The 17,737-nt window shown below is 41.4% G+C and overlaps 1 long non-coding RNA gene across 1 annotated transcript in view; it reads left to right on the top strand.

Moving 5' to 3' along the window:
* The window catches only part of LOC139364072 (uncharacterized), a 79,771-nt gene that overhangs the window by 37,072 nt on the left and 24,962 nt on the right, over window positions 1–17,737 (top strand). The window contains exon 3 of the long non-coding RNA XR_011625314.1: window positions 16,916–16,982. This is a non-coding gene — a long non-coding RNA (uncharacterized lncRNA). The remainder of the gene's footprint in view (window positions 1–16,915; window positions 16,983–17,737) is intronic.

The following is a 17,737-nucleotide window of genomic DNA, read 5'->3' on the forward strand; positions in this document are numbered from 1 at the left end:
CCTATCTCTAACAACAACAACAACAAAAATTAAAAATTGGCCAGGCATGGTGGTGCACACCTGTGGTCCCAGCTACCAGGGAGGCTGAGGCAGCAGGATGTCTTGAACCTGGGAGATCGAGGCTAAAGTGAGCCATGATCACATGACTGTGCTCCAGCTTGAGCTACAGAGTGATACCCTGTCTCAAAAAAAATGGGGATATGCACTCAGGGGCATATTGACAAGGTTTGGCTTGTTATACTGGGAAGGGAATTTACAAAAAAAAGAAACTTGTTAAATTTTAGAATAGTTTAGATTTACACAGCAGTTGCCAAGATAATACAGATCATTTCCTTATGCCTGGCATATAGTTTCCTTTATTGTTAATCCCTTACATTAGTGGGTAATATTTGTCACAATTCATAATTCAATAGTATACATTATCTTCTCTACAATTCACATTTTATTTAGAATTTTTCTTCTACCTAATGAACACTTTGTGTTCCAGGATCCCCTCCAGGAGACCACATCATGTTTAGAAATCCCATCTCATTAGGTTCCTTCTGCCTGTGACAATTTCTCAGACTTTCCTTGTTATTCATGACATTAACATCCCCAATTTGGGATTTCTCTGACATTTTTCTCATGATTATACTGGAGTTGGGTTTGGGGAAGGAAGATTACCGAGAGAAAATGTCATTGTAATCACATCATATCACGGGTGTCTACTATCAACTCGATTCACACCTGTTGACAGTAAATTGACTACCTGGACAAGGTAGCTTTTGTCAGATTTCCTTACTGTAAAATTATTTCTTTCTCCACTTTCCCTGTTTTACTTTTTAAAATAAGTCAGCATACATAGCACATACTTAAGAACAAGAAATTCATGCTCTAACTCCTTATGAACTGAGTACCTAAAACAAGAGTTGAGAACTCTCTACTGTATACAGTTGGCCTGTTCTCCACCATTATTTCATATCATTTATTTATACCATGTTGAATATTATATGAAATTGTGTATCTTCAGTTTACACCTCCCTTATACTCCTTTATTCATTTCATTGCTCAAATTGTTCCATTGTTGGCCACTGGAAGGTCTCTCAGTTGGCTTCTGTATCATTTTGAAATAACCACATTATTTTGGTTAGATTTTGCTTGTTTGGTGGTTCAATTATAAAGATGTTTTATATTTTCTTACTTTCAGGCACTACATGGTCCTCCAGGCCAATTGTGTTTATTTCGTGCCCAAGGCTAGTACCCATCATTTCTTCAATGGGTCCTAGTTTCTTTTATTGGAAAATGCCTTTGAAAACAAAGATACAGACCCAGGTATATTCACTGATACTGGGTCATCTGTCGATTTGAGGAGTAGTCAGCTGACAAAACAATGAAACATACCTGTGTATACTCACCCACACATATACACATATGTGTAAATATTTCCTCATGTGTTCATATATAACTTGATTAAACATAAATTCCTACTAATGTCTCCAACACTATATTAATATAATATACTGAATATATTATAATAGATTCAATATAATTAATATAATATACTGAATCAATCTCCCCATTCCCACTACTTGGTTGTAACCCCCACTCTAACAGTGAGTGAGTTGGCCTTGTTAGCTTAATCACCAAGTTTCAGGCTACATGCATAGTGACTTCAGAATTGTTAATCCACACTCTCATGAAGAACAACATTACCAACTAAAGTACAGTGCTCATAGACAACCCCTTTGACCTTTAGATGCAGAACCTTCACTTTGTATCCAAGTTACTTAGGTCAGTTCTTTCCCCCGCCTCCCAGCTTCCTTTAGTGGGGTTATATCATACATTTCTTATTCATTTTTCTTATTTTCTCTGTATTCTTCCATGGAATCCCCCCACCTACAAAAAATTTTTTATATTTTGTTTTTTGTTTGTTTGTTTTTTGCGATGGAGTCTCACTCTGTCGCCCACCCTGTGGTGCAGTGGTGTGATCATGGCTCACTGCAGCCTCTGACTCCCAGGTTCCAGCAATTCTTTTGCCTCAGCTTCCCAGGTAGCTGCGATTATAGGCATGCACCACCACACCCAGATAAGGTTTTAGTGTTTTTAGCAGAGACGGAGTTGCACTATGTTGGCCAAGCTGGTCTCAAACTCCTGACCTCAGGTAATCCACCCACCTCGGTCTCCCAAGTGCTAGGATTACAGGCATGAGCCACCATGCCTGGCTAACAAATAATATTTTTAATTTCCATACATTTAGGTTCACTGTTTGTATTATAAAGTTATGCAGGGTTTCAAAAACAATATGATGTAGCCACCATGCAGGAAGGTTTTATTACCCTAAAGAAATTCCATCTACTTCACCTATTTCATTGTCCTCCTTGGAGAGTCCCTAGTTAACATTAATCTGTTTACTATCTCTATTGTTTTACCTTTCCCAGGGTGTCATATAAATGGAACTGCACAGTCTGTAGTCTTTTCAAACTGGCTTACTTAGCTTAAAACTATACCTTTAATTTTATGAAGTATATCTTACAGTGATTTAGATTTGCATTGCCAAAGGACTAACGATGTTGATCGTCTTTTATGTGCCCTTTGGGGATACATACATATTCTTTGAAGAAATGTCTATTTATACAATTTACTCATTTATACAATTTACCCATACAATTTTTAGTTGGGATATTTGTCTTTTATTTTTTGAGATGTTACAATCTTTTATATATTCTGAACAGTAGACCCTCATTACCTATATGACTAGCAAATATTTTGTCTTTTTTTTTTTTTTTTTTTGAGACGGAGTCTTGCTCTGTTGCCCAGGCTGGAGTGCAGTGGCACGATCTTGGCTCACTGCAACCGCCACCTCATTGGTTCACACCATTCTCCTGCTTCAGCCTCCCGAGTAGCTGGGACTACAGGCACCCACCATCACGCCTGACTAATGTTTTGTATTTTTAGTAGAGATGGGGTTTAGTAGAGATGAGACTCAGTCTCAAAAAAATACAAAAATTAAAAATAAATAAAAATAAAATTATAAAAAAAGAGTGAAACTCCGTCTCAAAAAAAAAAAAAAAAATTCCTCGTTGAATTGCCTTGGCAACTTTTGCAAATTCATAGACTATAAATGTCAGGGTGAATCTTTGGACAGTCATTTATATTCTATTGACCTATATTGCTGTCCTTATGCCAGTACCACAATGTCCTCATTACTATCACTTTATATTGTTTTGAAATCCCATAATCTAACTTTGTTCTGCTTCTCATTATCAATGTGGCTCTTTTAGATCTCATGAATTTCCATATGAATTTTAGAATCAGCTTACAAATTACTCTCCCCTTTCCCCCAAAAAGCAACAGGGATTTCCATAGCACAACATCACTCTGCTGGACAGCAAGAGGGTGTGTCCCGGAACCATACCTACTCTAGAAAGCCATGGGACTACATACCACATTTCCAGGGACATCTACAAAATCAAGACTCTTCTTTTTATGGTCCGAAATCACAGAGTATATTCTCCATATCTCATTCCTACCTTCAATGCGGAAATGAGTTCCTGGGATCTGAAGACCTGGAGTGAGAGATGCAGCTGACCTAGACCACATTTCTCACTTGTAAGATCAGAATAGCAAACATGTATGTACTAGTAATTTGGACATTTGCAATTCAAGAAATCTCACACCTCCCAGAGCATACTTCATTCACTCCATGAGAAAAAAACAAACTCACTTAAATCTTCATCTTCAGAAAAAAAAAAAAAGGCAGAGTGGCAGACCAAAAACAAGCCATATGTCAATCTGGAGTAGGAGTGACCAGTGTCAAAGTGGAAAATGAGGGCTGATGAGCTTTGGTTCTCAGGCTTTAAAGATGGTAGATGCAAAACTGTCTATCCACGATGGGTTTATACTGATAATTTGGCAGTAAATGAAAGAATAGTGTAATCAGCTGATGTCAGAGTGCACCTTTTAACAACGTTCAAGTACAGATGCATCTTAAAATTGACATTGTGAAAACAAAGTTTTCCAGAATCTAGTCATAATATGGCTGTCCTTGTCTGCACATGCAGGAACTTGATCTAAAAACCTTTGATTGATGTCTTCCAGTGATATGATCACCATCAAAACTTACAGAGGTGCTGTCGGTAGGTTGAATATATAATCTCACAAATAGGAGTCTAGGACTCTGTCAAGAAATGTGATGTCACCAAAGTTCCTGATTAGCAAAGATGATGATAACGTGGGGGAAATCATGGACAGGATGTGTAGAAGGTGATTCCGAAGAGTTTGATCTGAGTGACAGGAATTTTAGGAATGCTGTTGTTAGTGTATTCTGCTTATATTTTCCATCTTTGTCATTACAGAAGTGATGTAAGACTAATACCTACATTTATAGTAGTTGATTTCTCAGTAATAATATAAAATTCTAAGTGATAAGATGTATTTGTGCAATAGTCTACAAATTTATTCCTTTATTGTGACATAAAATAATGATGCATTTTACGATTGACTCAAATAATAACTATTTCAATTCCTTGGAAAACACTGTATTAGAAAATGTGGCTTAGTGTTTAGTATAGATGTGCTATTAGTCTACAGGTTTTAAGTATTATTAGTTCATTCAATTCTCACAACATTTCAAGAGGTAGGCAATATTACCACTCCCAAGTTCCAGTTATGAATCTGAGCTAAAGCCTTACAGGAAAGGAGCAGAAGAACCTGAGCTTGACTTGGTCTGTCTCCAGAATCTTTGTTTACATCAACTATGTTAGAATATCTTTTCTTCTATATGATAAATATATCCTAAGTCTTGTTTCAGAAATCATTCTTTACACAATAGACATGAAATTATTTTTCTCAATTGTAATCTAAATGCTACATAAAATTGTTTTTATGTTCAGGTCAATGAACCATCTGGTGATCATTTTGTATGTAATGTGGGGTCAAAGGTCAGATTTTTATTTCCCCTCCCCCCACAGAAGGATATTCAATTTCCTAGAACATTGATAGAAAAATCAATTTTTCCCCCATTGAACTGTCTTAAATATGTATGTATAGGAGTTTTCCACCAGCCATGGTGGCTCACACCTGAAATCCCAGCAATTTAGGTGGCTGTGGTGTGAGGACTGCTTGAGCCCAGGAGTTTGAGAAAGGCCTAGGCAACATAGTGAAACACTGTCTCTACAGCAATAAAAATTTTAGGCTGGGTGCGGTAGCTCACTCCTGTAATCCCAGCACTTTGGGAGGTCTCAAACACTGAGGTCAGGTGTTTGAGACCAGCCCGGCCAACACACTGAAACCCCGTCTCTACCACAAATACAAAAACTAGCTTGGCATGGTGGCGCATGCTTGTAGTCCTAGCTACTCAGGAGGCTGAGGCAGGAGAATCGCTTGAACCCAGGAAGCAGAGGTTGCAGTGAGCCGAGATCATGCCACTGCACTCCAGCTTGGGCGATGGAGTGAGACTTTGTCTCAAAAAAAAAAAAAAATTGTAACAATAAGGAGTGTTCAACACTCATTCTACTTGCTAACACTATGCAGCTTCAAATCTTGCCTTTTTTTTTTTTTTGAGACGGAGTCTCACTCTGTCACCCACGCTGGAGTGCAGTGGCACAATCTCGGCTCACTGCAAGCTCCATCTCCCGGGTTCACGCCATTCTCCTGCCTCAGCCTCCCAAGTAGCTGGTACTACAGGTGCCCACCACCACGCCCTGCTAATTTTTTATATTTTTAGTAGAGACGGGGTTTCACCATGTTAGTCAGGATGGTCTCGATCTCCTGACCTCGTGATTTGCCCGCCTCTGCCTCCCAAAGTGCTGGGATTACAGGCATGAGTCACCACACCCAGCAGAAATATTGCCTTTTAATGAATTTGTTTTTAATTTGTCTTTCTGACTAATATCTTTATCACCTGTGTACATTTTTTTTCTTTTAGCCACATAAATATCATCTACAACCCAAAATACATTTCTCCTTTATTTAAAGTACAAATCAAGCAGATGTTCAACAAATAGGCAATAAAAATCAGATTAAAGATACTGTAGGTCCAGGAGCTGTGGCTCACACCTGTAATCCCAACACTTTGGGAAGCTGAGGCAGCAGATCACCTGAGCTCAGGAGTTTGAGACCACCCTGGCCAACATGGTGAAACCTCTTCTCTGCTAAAAATATAAAAATTAGCTGGGTGTGGTGGTGCGCACCTGTAATCCGAGCTACTCAGGAGGCTGAGGCAGGAGAATCGCTTGAGCCCAGGAGGCAGAGGTTGCAGTGAGCTGAGACTGCGCTACTGCACTCCAGCCTGGGCCACAGAGTGAGATTCTGTCTCAAAAAAAAAAAAAAAAAAAAAATACGCTGTAGTAGGAAATGTGCATTACTCTATTGAAATCCACAAAATGCATGAGCATACAACCTAAATTTAAATGGTAATTGAAGGTTTTCTGGAAGAGGCAATTTATGATTTAATAGATGAAGAATAAGTAGCTAAAAACCATGTAAATTAGAGCTAATAAATACAAAAGATCATTAGTATTGACGTAGAGAATAGGAGTGTAGAGAATGCAAAAAAAATTGAGACATCGCAAGGAGAGCAGCAATTTCAGTACACTTGAAGGAAGCTAGAAGTATATACCAGGGCTAGATTTTTAAGATATTTAATGTCGTGTCAATGTGTTGGTATTTTATAATCTTCTGTAGTTCCAGATATTAGCTAGGGTGTGCTCACTTAGGAACACAGCTGTTGAAATTGTAAATGAGAATTTGGGTCTCATACATTTGAAGAAAAAATTATATGAGGCTTAGGTTCAGATTCTGTACAGACAAAGGAAAAGTATGGGTGGGGAAAATAGCCTGAGGTCCAGGAAAAATGGCCACAGAAAATTTTCGTATTTTCAGATAAAATCTACTCTTCACGTTAGACCTCCCTATGAAAGATGCTGGTTCAATAATAAACTCTCCACCTGGAAAAGGACATTTAAGCTCCAAATCCAGGTTGCTTTCATGCCTTGAAGTCACCTTATTTGTACTTCCGAAGCACGTGCTAGCTAGCTTTAGGGAATCAGGAACCCTGTGCTGACAGTGCCATCTAGCATCAACAGAAACAGGAACCAATGGCAACCTTAATAAGTACAGGAAAAAAGGTGGGGCCCAGGAACCAAGAAAGACTGCTCGTTTGAGCAGGATTTTTACAATTTACTTAAAAACTTAAATGTAATGCATAAATGCTCTGGGATTAAATAATGTAACGTAGGCCAGGCGCAGTGGCTGACGCCTGTAATCCCAGCACTTTGGGAGGCCCAGACGGGTGGCTCACCTGAGGTCAGGAGTTCAAGACCAGACTGGCCAACATGGTGAAACCTCATCTTTACAAAACACACACACACACACACAAACGCCGGGCGCACTGGCACGCGCCTGTAATCCCAGCTACTCCGGAGGCTGGAGCAGGAGAATTGCTTGAACCCAGGAGGAGGATGTTGTGGTGAACCAAGATCGGGCCACTGCCTGGGCAACAGAGCGAAACTCCGTCTTAAAAAAAAAAAAAAAAAAAATGCAATCTAGTAATGCCCAGCAACGATGCAGGGAAGCCTGGCCCATACTCACTTTTCCAGTCACCTGCTGTTAAGTAGTGCACGTGTTAAAGGACTATGTGAGTCCTAGTAGCTGATTCTTTCACTTACAAACATGAATGGACACGATTGTGTTAACATGGGCAAACACGTAAAATTTGATTGTAAAACTAGTTGACGCTGAACTGTGACACATTAAATCCTTGAGTAATTGTGTGTTTCCCTACATATATTCGGTGCCACTACAGTTCGCAAGATGAACGGGACTTCTTAGGTTAAAGCCTTGAAAAGTTATTCTTTAAAACGTTTTCCAATCTGATAGAGAGATCCAGCATATTCGCGCAAGTCTCCGTGGCGGGTCCGGGGCTCCTGAAGCCCCGCGGATCTTGCTGGTGCCACCATAGCTATTAGGGCGACCACCGCGGATACGCAGCCCGCAGGAAATGCGCCATCGTTCCGAGCGGCTGACAAACCCGCAGTGCGCTATGGGAAGGTCACCTGCCAGTTGGGGAGAACGGCAGCCCGCAGGGGCCGATCTTCTGCGCGCCTGCACAGCGCAGGCGGAATTGGGAGGCCTCCTCCCCTCCCGGTTTCCGTTTCCGCGCGCCCCAAGGGTCCGTTCCGCTTATGGCGGCCGCCAGGAGTCTCCCTTCCGTCGCAAGCGTTAAAAATTTCCTCTTTAGGCTTCGTATAATTTGTTCTGGTCTTGCACTTTATATTTGCATTAACCTTGGGTTTGTTTGTTGTTTTCCCATGAAAGTTTGTATCGTGGTTTTTCTATAACATCCCCACCTCTTGTTATATAAACATTGACCTATAGTTGTATATCCTTCCCTCTCAATATTAACAATTTTCTCTTTTTTGCGTTCTTTGAAAAAAAGAAATCCTTTTCAAAAATACTGAACTTGTCATTTTTAAGAAATCAGATACTACTTTAATCATTTATGTACTGTCTTTAAGATTCTCTATGTATTCTCTATTGTTTATCTTTTCCAGTAATATACCTTTAATATGAGAGGACTTGTGGAGGCTTCAAGGTCACACTTTCAAAACCCAGAGTTTTAGTATCTCATTATAGAGTATTTGTAATTTAAGAAAAATTATACAAGGTTGAAAGAATTTTCACAAATATATTTTTTAAATAGCTGCTAGTCCTCCAGAATGCATAAGGACAATACTACTTTCAGCTAGTACTTTTTAAGTGATCATTTTCTGCCTCGTATTCTTTTGAAATTATGCATTTAGGCCTGGCGCGGTGGCTCGCGCCTGTAATCCTAGTACTTTGGGCGGCGGAGGCGGGCAGATTGGCTGAGCTCAGGGGTTCGAGACCAGCCTGGGCAACACAGTGAAATCCCATCTCTACTAAAATACAAAATAAATTAGCCGGGCGTGAAGGTGTTCGCCTGTAGTCCCAGCTACTCAGGAGGCTGAGGCAGGAGAATTGCTTGAACCCGGGAGGCGAAGGTTGCAGTGAGCCCAGATCGTGCCACTGCACTCTAGCCTGGAGGACAGAGCGAGATTCCGGTCTCTACAAAAAAAAAAAAAAAAAGGAAAAAAAAAAAAGAAATTATGCATTTAATTGAAGCCCAGAAAATATATGTGTAATGTGTTCTATGAAATGAAACATTGTTTAGATGAGAAAATAAACGTAAAATGCATTTGCCTTTTCAAAGCAGCAATTAGTGGCGAAGTGTGAACACAAAACCAGTCTTTCTGCAGAGACCATGTCTGTCACCCTTGTGCTGGAATGAACAACGTCACATATTTTTTTGTTTGCATATGGCCTGAGGGTCAAATTCTGCCCAGCATGTTTGCTTTCTTTTTTAAATAAATATTTGTTGGAACACAGCTATGCTGTTCATTTTTGTATTGCTGATAGCTGCCTTAATGCTACAATGGCAGTAGTTGCAAAAGAGACAGAATGACCCATAAAACTAAAATTATATACTCTCTAGCCTTCCTACCACCCAGTGTTCTGTCTGGTGTTAGGGCAATTAAGTCTTTGGTATGTTAATTTGGGTGAGATTCACACTTGGGCTGTTGGAGAGGAGTGGGTGAACCTGTGAGTTAATCAGCAACTCCAAGAGGTGCATTTCCCAAGCATCTTTCCTTCCATAACTTCACGGTAATTTTGGTTTCCTTTTGTCTCCTCTGGCCATTATTTTTCTACTTCTGGGGTAGAGGAAAAAAGGAAAACGATGAGGTTGGACCCACTGTCTTGGACCTTTAATGACTCCTGGCAGAGAAAGGTTTTCCAACTTTTAGTTTTTGTTCTTGTGAACTCCCTGAGCGGCCACTGTCATCATGACAACAGGATGGCCTGAGAGGTGGAGTAGAAGAGATTGGAGAAAAAGGCAACAGACTGAGACCCTGTCTCAAAAAGAGGGGGATGGTGGTGGAGGGATGGGAGGAAAGGGGAATTCTTCACTCTGAGTTCCGTTTTCATTCCTGGAAGAAGACTTCCAGGAGCCCTCAGTCTGCACCACAGACTCACTTCTGGGTTTCTGCCTGTCTTAAGTTCAGGCCTGGGGATAAGTGAGAGGTAAAAGTTAAAATTCATCACCAATTTAGTAGTACTTCACAATCCAGTGTTATTCCTTCATTTCCCTGTTACTACTTAGTCCTCAAACAGCTCTTCCATACGTTTTATCCAAGTTTTATAGCTATATTCAGTAGGAGAGACAAGGCAGAATATACTTTATCTTTCCTGAAAATGGAACCCTAATGGGAGCCTGATGAATCTTTTTAATTGAAGCCAAAATAAAAAAAAAGAAATTAATATGTGCTCACAAATTCATATTTATACTTATAAAATTTGACATTCAACCCAAGTTATTCATTTTAATATTTATGTCTTTTTTTGTGAGACAGAGTCTTGCTCTGCTGTCCAGGCTGGGGTGGAGTGGCACAATCTCAGCTCACTGCAACCTCTGTCTTCAGGGTTCAAGCGATTCTTGTGCCTCACTACGGGGTCTTTCCACGTTGCCCAGGCTGATCTCGAACTTCTTGACTCAAGTGATCCTCCCGCCATGGCCTCCCACAGTGCTGGGATTACAGGCATAAGCCACCACGCCTGGTCCCAAAGAATTTTAATCTTCAAAAAAACAAAATCATATTTGCTGTCCCCGTGTGACATTTGAATAATGACAGTTGATGCAACTTTACATTTCATTTTTATGAACTGAAAAAAATGGAGCCTCCACAGGGCAAGTTCTCTGCTCTGCCTGGAAGATAGGCAGGTGTTCAGAGCATAGAAAGATACTGCTGCCCCAGGTAATACAGTCAAGAGGGAATTCAAACGTATGGAGGTGATTTTTATTGCTATCAAAAGAGTGTGGTTTAAAAAGTTACAGTAAGGGCCGAGTGTGGTGGCTCATGCCTGTAATCTCAGCACTTTGGGAGGCCAAGGCGGGCGGATCACCTGAGGTCAGGAGTTCCAGAACAGCCTGGCCAACATGGTGAAACCCGTCTCTACTAAAAATACAAAAAAAAAAAAAACCAATTAGCTGGGCATGGTGGTGGGCGCCTGTAATCCCAGCTACTTGGGAGGCTGAGACAGGAGAATTGCTTGAACCTGGGAGGCAGAGGTTGCAGTGAGCCGGGATTGTACCACTGCACTCCAGCCTGCGCAACAAGAGCGAAACTCCGTCTCGAAAGAGAGAGAGATCACAGTAAGGCACCGTAGCTGACTCAAACAAAAATTTCAAAAGTCTTTGTGTTCCAGCATAGGCCTGATAATTTAAAAATCGAAGAACCGTGGATATATTAACAATTACATAATGCATATCTAGATTTTGAAGTCATTTCATGCCATATTCATGAGTTCTGGGTTTATTAACTATTCCTCTGCTTTACTTGGTGTATCAGTTTTAGGAAAACTGTATGTATAATTGTCAAGTCTTTCGTCTGAAGGTGCCAAAACAAAGCCTGGCTTTAGGATCAGATCCTGGGCAGGCAAAAGAGAGATAGAGGCAGAACAAGATATCCTTCCTATCTGAAGTGGCCATGTGTTTTCAATTGACAGCCTTCGCCTCATCCGCTTCTTATCTGAAGTGGCCATGTGTTTTCAGTTGACAGCCTTCTCGTCATCCACTTCTTATCTGAAGTGGCCATGTGTTTTCAATTGACAGCCTTGCCTCATCCACTTCTTATCTGAAGGGGCCCTGTGTTTTCAATTGACAGCCTTCGCCTCATCCACTTCCACCTTCCCCTGATGCTCTCAGAGTAGGCTACGAAGGCCTCTCCCTAACCACATTCTAGCTGCCTCTTCATATCCTCCGTGGATCATTTCTCCAAGCTGTACGTGTCCTGGTAATTGGTTTTGAATTTTTATGTTCTTCTATGTGCAAATGATTAAATATTAAATACAAAAGTAGGTTCATTTGTTTGTATTTTCCAGGCCCATAATCTCTAACTTTTGTTTTTGCTACAAAGCCTTTAAAAAAAATTCAGTCACCCTAGATTCAGATTTTAACTAAAATTTATTTTTGAAGGTAAATGTGTTACATAAAGTTTGGCTAAAAGGGAAGAAAAAAAATTACCTAAAGTTTATGTGGTCATCGTAATTGCAGTATTTTAGCAAGCATGATTTTTAATGATACTCAAAAATTTTGACAATGAATACTGTTACAGAGACTAAGAGTGCATGATTTCTTCCACTTTCATAGCACAGATGATCCTCGACTTACAATGGGGTTATGTCCCCAACAAACCTACCATAAATTGAAAATATTGTAAATTGGCGGGGTGCAGTGGCTCACGCCTGTCATTCCAGTACTTTGGGAGGCTGAGGCAGGCGGATCATAAGGTCAGGAGTTCGAGACCAGCCTGACCAACACGGTTAAACCCCATCTCTACTAAAAATACAAAAATTAGCTGGACATGGTGGTGTGCATCTGTAATCCTAGCTACTCAGGAGGCTGAGGGAGGATAATCGCTTGAACCCAGGAGGCAGATGTTGCAGTGAGCCGAGATCACGCCACTGCACTCCAGCCTGGGTGACAGAGCGAGACTCCATCTCAAAAATAAAAAATAAAAATAAATATATATATATAGTAAGCTGAAATGCATTTAATATACCTAATCTATTGAATATCATTGCTTGGCCCAGCCTTGAGCACTTAAATGTGCTCAAACCACATTAGCCTATGGTTGGGCAAAATCATCAAACACAAAGTGTATTTTATAATAAAGTGTTGGCCGGGCGCGGTGGCTCAAGCCTGTAATCCCAGCACTTTGGGAGGCCGAGACGGGCGGATCACGAGGTCAGGAGATCGAGACCATCCTGGCTAACACAATGAAACCCCGTCTCCACTAAAAATACAAAAAAATTAGCCGGGCGTGGTGGCGGCGCCTGTAGTCCCAGCTACTCGGGAGGCTGAGGCAGGAGAATGGCGGGAACCCGGGAGGCGGAGCTTGCAGTGAGCCGAGATCGCGCCACTGCACTCCAGCCTGGGCGACAGAGCGAGACTCCGCCTCAAAAAAAAAAAAAAAAAAAAAGTGTTGAATATTTCATGTAACTCATTGAATACTGAAAGTGAAAAACAGAATGGTTGTGTGAATTCTCAAAGTTCAGTTTCTACTGAACGCTTATCACTTTCATACCATCATAAAGTTGAAAAATTGTAAATTGAACCATCTTAAGTTGAGTACCATCTGTACTGTGAAATTCCAACTTCTGGATAGTCAAGAAGGAAGCCAGGGAAATTTGAAATCAGAGGCTTTGCGGCCAACTAAGCAGAGAGGCCAAGCATATTCCTTGGATGATCTGTGGTGGATGGTCTCTGCCAAGATATGCCCCATTAGCACGCACAGCCCTGTACATACACAAAGCCTGTAGGAAAGGCACCTTGGCCAGAGCCTCGGGCTCACCCTAGTGCAGTGTGGAAAGGTCATCTGGCTGTCTGGGAGGACAGTAGCCCACAGGGGCTGAAGCTGGGCACACCCACTGGGTATAGATGGCTCAGGGCCAGTTTTATAATCCCTACCTCCTCAAAAAAAAACACTCCACTCTTGACCATTGCACTCCAACCTCTGTCCCTGCATCCTCTACCAGGCTGCACACCTGCAACTGCACTTTGAATAATAACAGGCATCATTGGCAATATCTTACGCTCTTATTTCAGATAAAGCCTTGAAAAATATATGTGCAATTATATCTGTGCTTCTTTGTGGATATATGTTTTATTATATTCACTATGTGATTATAATAATATTAGTTACTACTAGTATTTATCAAGAACGTAGGGCTGAAGCTGGGCTCAGTGGCTCATGCCTGTAATTCCAGCATTTTGGGAGGCTGAGGCAGGTGTATTATTTGAGGTCAGGAATTCAAGACCAGCCTGGCCAACATGGTGAAACCTAGTCTCTACTAAAAATACAAAAATTGGCTGGGCATGGTGGCTCATGCCTGTAGTCTCAGCTACTCGGGGGACTGAGGCACGAGAATCGCTTGAGCCTGGGAGGTGGAGGTTGCAGTGAGCTGAGATCATGTCACTGCACTCCAGCCGGGGCAACAGAGCACCACTCTGTCTAAAAAAAAGAAGAAAAAGAAAAAAAGAATGTAGGGCTGGGCATGGTGGCTCACGCCTGTAATCCCAGCATTTTGGTAGGCCAAGGCAGCAAGATTGCTTGAGCTCAGGAGTTCAAGACCAGCCTGGGCAACATGGCAAAACCCTGCCTCTACAAAAAAAAAAAAAAAAAATTGTGTGTGTGTGTATGTATGTATATATGTGTGTGTGTGTGTGTGTGTATATGTGTGTGTGTCTATACATGTCAGGCATGGTGGCACATGCCTGTGGTCCCAGCTACTTTAGAGGCTGAGGTGGGAGGATCGCTTGAGCCCAGAAGGTTGAGGCTGCAGTGAGGCATGATGGATCCATTGCACTTCAGCCGGGGTGAAACAGCAAGACCCTGTCTCAAAACACAAACAAACAGAAAGGGTGTAGTATATTCCTGGTATTGATAGTGTTTTTCATAGTTTAAGTAAGACTCGGTGTAAAGGTATGCATTGTGTAGTATAAATGCACAGAGAGGAAAGGAGAGATTGCGTACAAGTTCAGGAAGGCATGAAGTGTTGATGTCATGACACTTAGCCCATCCTTGCTTTGCACAGACCACGTTTCTCACCACTGTGCTGGTGTATACACCAGCATGATCTTCTGAAGCCTTGGATAATTTGGTGTGGATGGCTTTGTTTTGGATTCTTTTAAATTTTGTTCTCTTAAAACTTTCCGAGGTATTTCATATTCATAGGTCACAGTTACTTTCCATTTACTATTATACTTTCATGTATTTTTTTTATTTTGGTATGAGAAACGTTGGAATAATCATGCCTAGACATAACTAAGCCAACATCAAAATGTTTGTAGGGGAGACTCATAGTGTTGCCAGAGAAAGGGACCCCGACCCAGACCCCGAAAGGGGGTTCTTGGATCTCTAGCAGGAAGGAAATCAAGGTGAGACGCAGAGTGCACTGGAAAGAGAGAGTTTATTGAAAGCTACTCAACTATAGAGCATAGCATCCTCAGACAGCAAGAGGAGAAATGCCTTGTATTTAAGTTTTTCTTATGTAAGCCTCTTGTCTATGTAAAGACTAAACTAAGCTGTGTCTACGTGGAGGTGGGTTGACAGCATGACAAAATTTACTATTCTGTTGATTTAAAGAAAATGGTCCTTAACATTTTATTAAGTACATCAAAGCCATAACTGTAAGAAATTTGAAAGCACATATTGTTATGGGTATTGGGACATCTGGATTTTGTGTTGTAGGTGTGTGTCCTTACACCAGTAGCCTAGGTATTGTTAAGCTGTTTCCTCAATTATAAACATGGCTATGGGTTGTGACCAGCAAAGAATGTGCCTTAGTTAATCTCAAGATGGAGCTGAACTTAAAATGCTATTACTTTGACTCTAACTGGCTCCTGCTTCTCTAACAATAGGGTCAAAGGTGTTCTTTAAAATCTTCCTAGACATTGCCAAATTGCTTTTGGAAACTTCTCACCTGGTAAGATGCCATGATTATCTTTGGCTCATTTTTCTACATAGACTTGGAAACAGTTTTATGTTTATAAATGTGTATCACCTCATTTATAAATTTGTTTGAATAATTTAACCGTTTTGCTTTCATTCGCTGTTTTGCTACTCTCTATTTTCCTTGCCTGAGTCTTTCCCACATCTCTGCAACATTGTATCGTTTCCCACACCTAAAACCTAAGAGGGACAGGCAAGCCAGTGGAGGGAGCAGAGGCTGATGAGAAGGAAGGATTTTCAAGGAAGGAATCTGAGGCCGTGTGTGTGTGCGTGTGTGTGTGTGTGAGTATGTGTGTGTGTGTCTGGGGTGTGAGTATTGTTATTAGAGTGTTGCCCACCTGTTGCATGGCCATATTTTTTTTTTTTTTGAGACGGAGTCTCACTCTGTTGCCCAGGCTGGAGTGAGTGGTGCGATCTCGGCTCACTGCAAGCTCCGCCTCCCGGGTTCACGCCATTCTCCTGCCTCAGCCTCCCGAGTAGCTGGGACTACAGGCGCCCGCCACCTCGCCCGGCTAGTTTTTTGTATTTTTAGTAGAGACGGGGTTTCACCGTGGTCTCGATCTCCTGACCTTGTGATCCGCCCGCCTCGGCCTCCCAAAGTGCTAGGATTACAGGCGTGAGCCACCGCGCCCGGCTACATGGCCATATTTTTGCTATCAGGATATAGAACACAATTACTACAACTGCATACAGATGAAATTAGTTTATTTTTCATATGTATTTAAAAATAATAGTGTGAACAGACCAGAACCCTTCTTCAAAGTTGAAGAATGTCCTCATGGATCAAGCATCCATCTGGTTTCTGTTTCTGCATTCTCAGTGGATAGCCTCACTTCTCTTTCTCCAATTTTGGAGGATGCGTCAAAAATTCTCTTCTTAACCAAACATTAGTCAGGCTCCGGAACGTTCTCCTAACTCCATCCATGCACTTTCTCGTAAAATGTAGTTTTAGCAAGAACACTGCTACGTTAGTTTAGCAAGACCCCAACACCTTAGATAACTGATCACCTTCAATATCTTATCAGGTTCCTCATCCTCCACCATCCCTTAAGTGATCATCCCAGCTTGTCTTCAGCGAGAATCCTGTTAGATCAGTTTAGCCAGAATCCCTCTTGTCCCTGATGTTAATTCTTAGTAATTTTCCAACCACTAGTCCCCACCCTATTCCTTGGGCATAAATTGCCACTTGCCCATGCTGTACTTAGAGTTACTTAAAGAGTTGAGTCTAACTCTCTCCCACACTGCACGGCCCCATTACGGCAGTCCCTAAATCTATTGCAGTGGTCCTGAATAAAGTTTTCCTTACTGTGCATTAACAAGTATCATTGAAAATTATTTTTCTTTAACAGATACTTTGACGAAGGTAATTGGGACTCCCATCAAATCTCCACGCAGCCACGTGGGGCACTTCTCCAGGTAAGGATTGTCCCTGTTCACTTACATTCCTGTCAGTAAAATGGTAGGTTCAGGGTCAGGCTTTACCATCTTCTTCAGGAGCGACCCATCTGATGTTCAGTCAGCCATCAGATGGGTTCAGCCATAGCACACATTAGCTGTGACATGACATTGTTTAGGACAATGACTTTGAGCAGAGTTGCACACCTGAAAAGGGACTCAATTAAAATTATCATTCATTTTAGTGATTTCTCACATGCATTTATGATTTCCATTTTCTAAAACCCCAGTGTTACATTTCTTCTTCACATGTTAGATATGAACAAAGTAAGACTAACTGTAGCCGCATCCGCTTTACTTGGGACCCTACCCAAAGTGGCAGGAATGGGATGTAAAGTGACATAATCAGAGACTGTCAAACTGGCTTTTAATCGTTAAATATCATTGTCATCTCAAAGCAATTGGCATAGTTGCTGACCCCTTAAATGTCCTTTCTCCATCTTATCGTCTCCTTTGTTCCCTGTATCATCTTGAGGTTTTTGTTTGTGTGTTTGTTTATTTTGAGATGGAGTCTTGCTCTGTTGCCAAGACTGGAGTGCAGTGGCATGATCTCAGCTCACTGCAACCTCTGCCTCTCGGGTTCAAGCAATTCTCCTGCCTCAAGCTCCCATGTAGTTGGGATTACAGGCATGTGCCACCATGCCCGGCTAATGTTGGTATTTTTAGTAGAGACAAGGTTTCACCATGTTGACCAGGCTCTTCTCAAACTCCTGACC

Source organism: Macaca nemestrina, chromosome 7 (genome assembly GCF_043159975.1).
Source record: "Macaca nemestrina isolate mMacNem1 chromosome 7, mMacNem.hap1, whole genome shotgun sequence".
Classification (NCBI taxonomy): domain Eukaryota; kingdom Metazoa; phylum Chordata; class Mammalia; order Primates; family Cercopithecidae; genus Macaca; species Macaca nemestrina.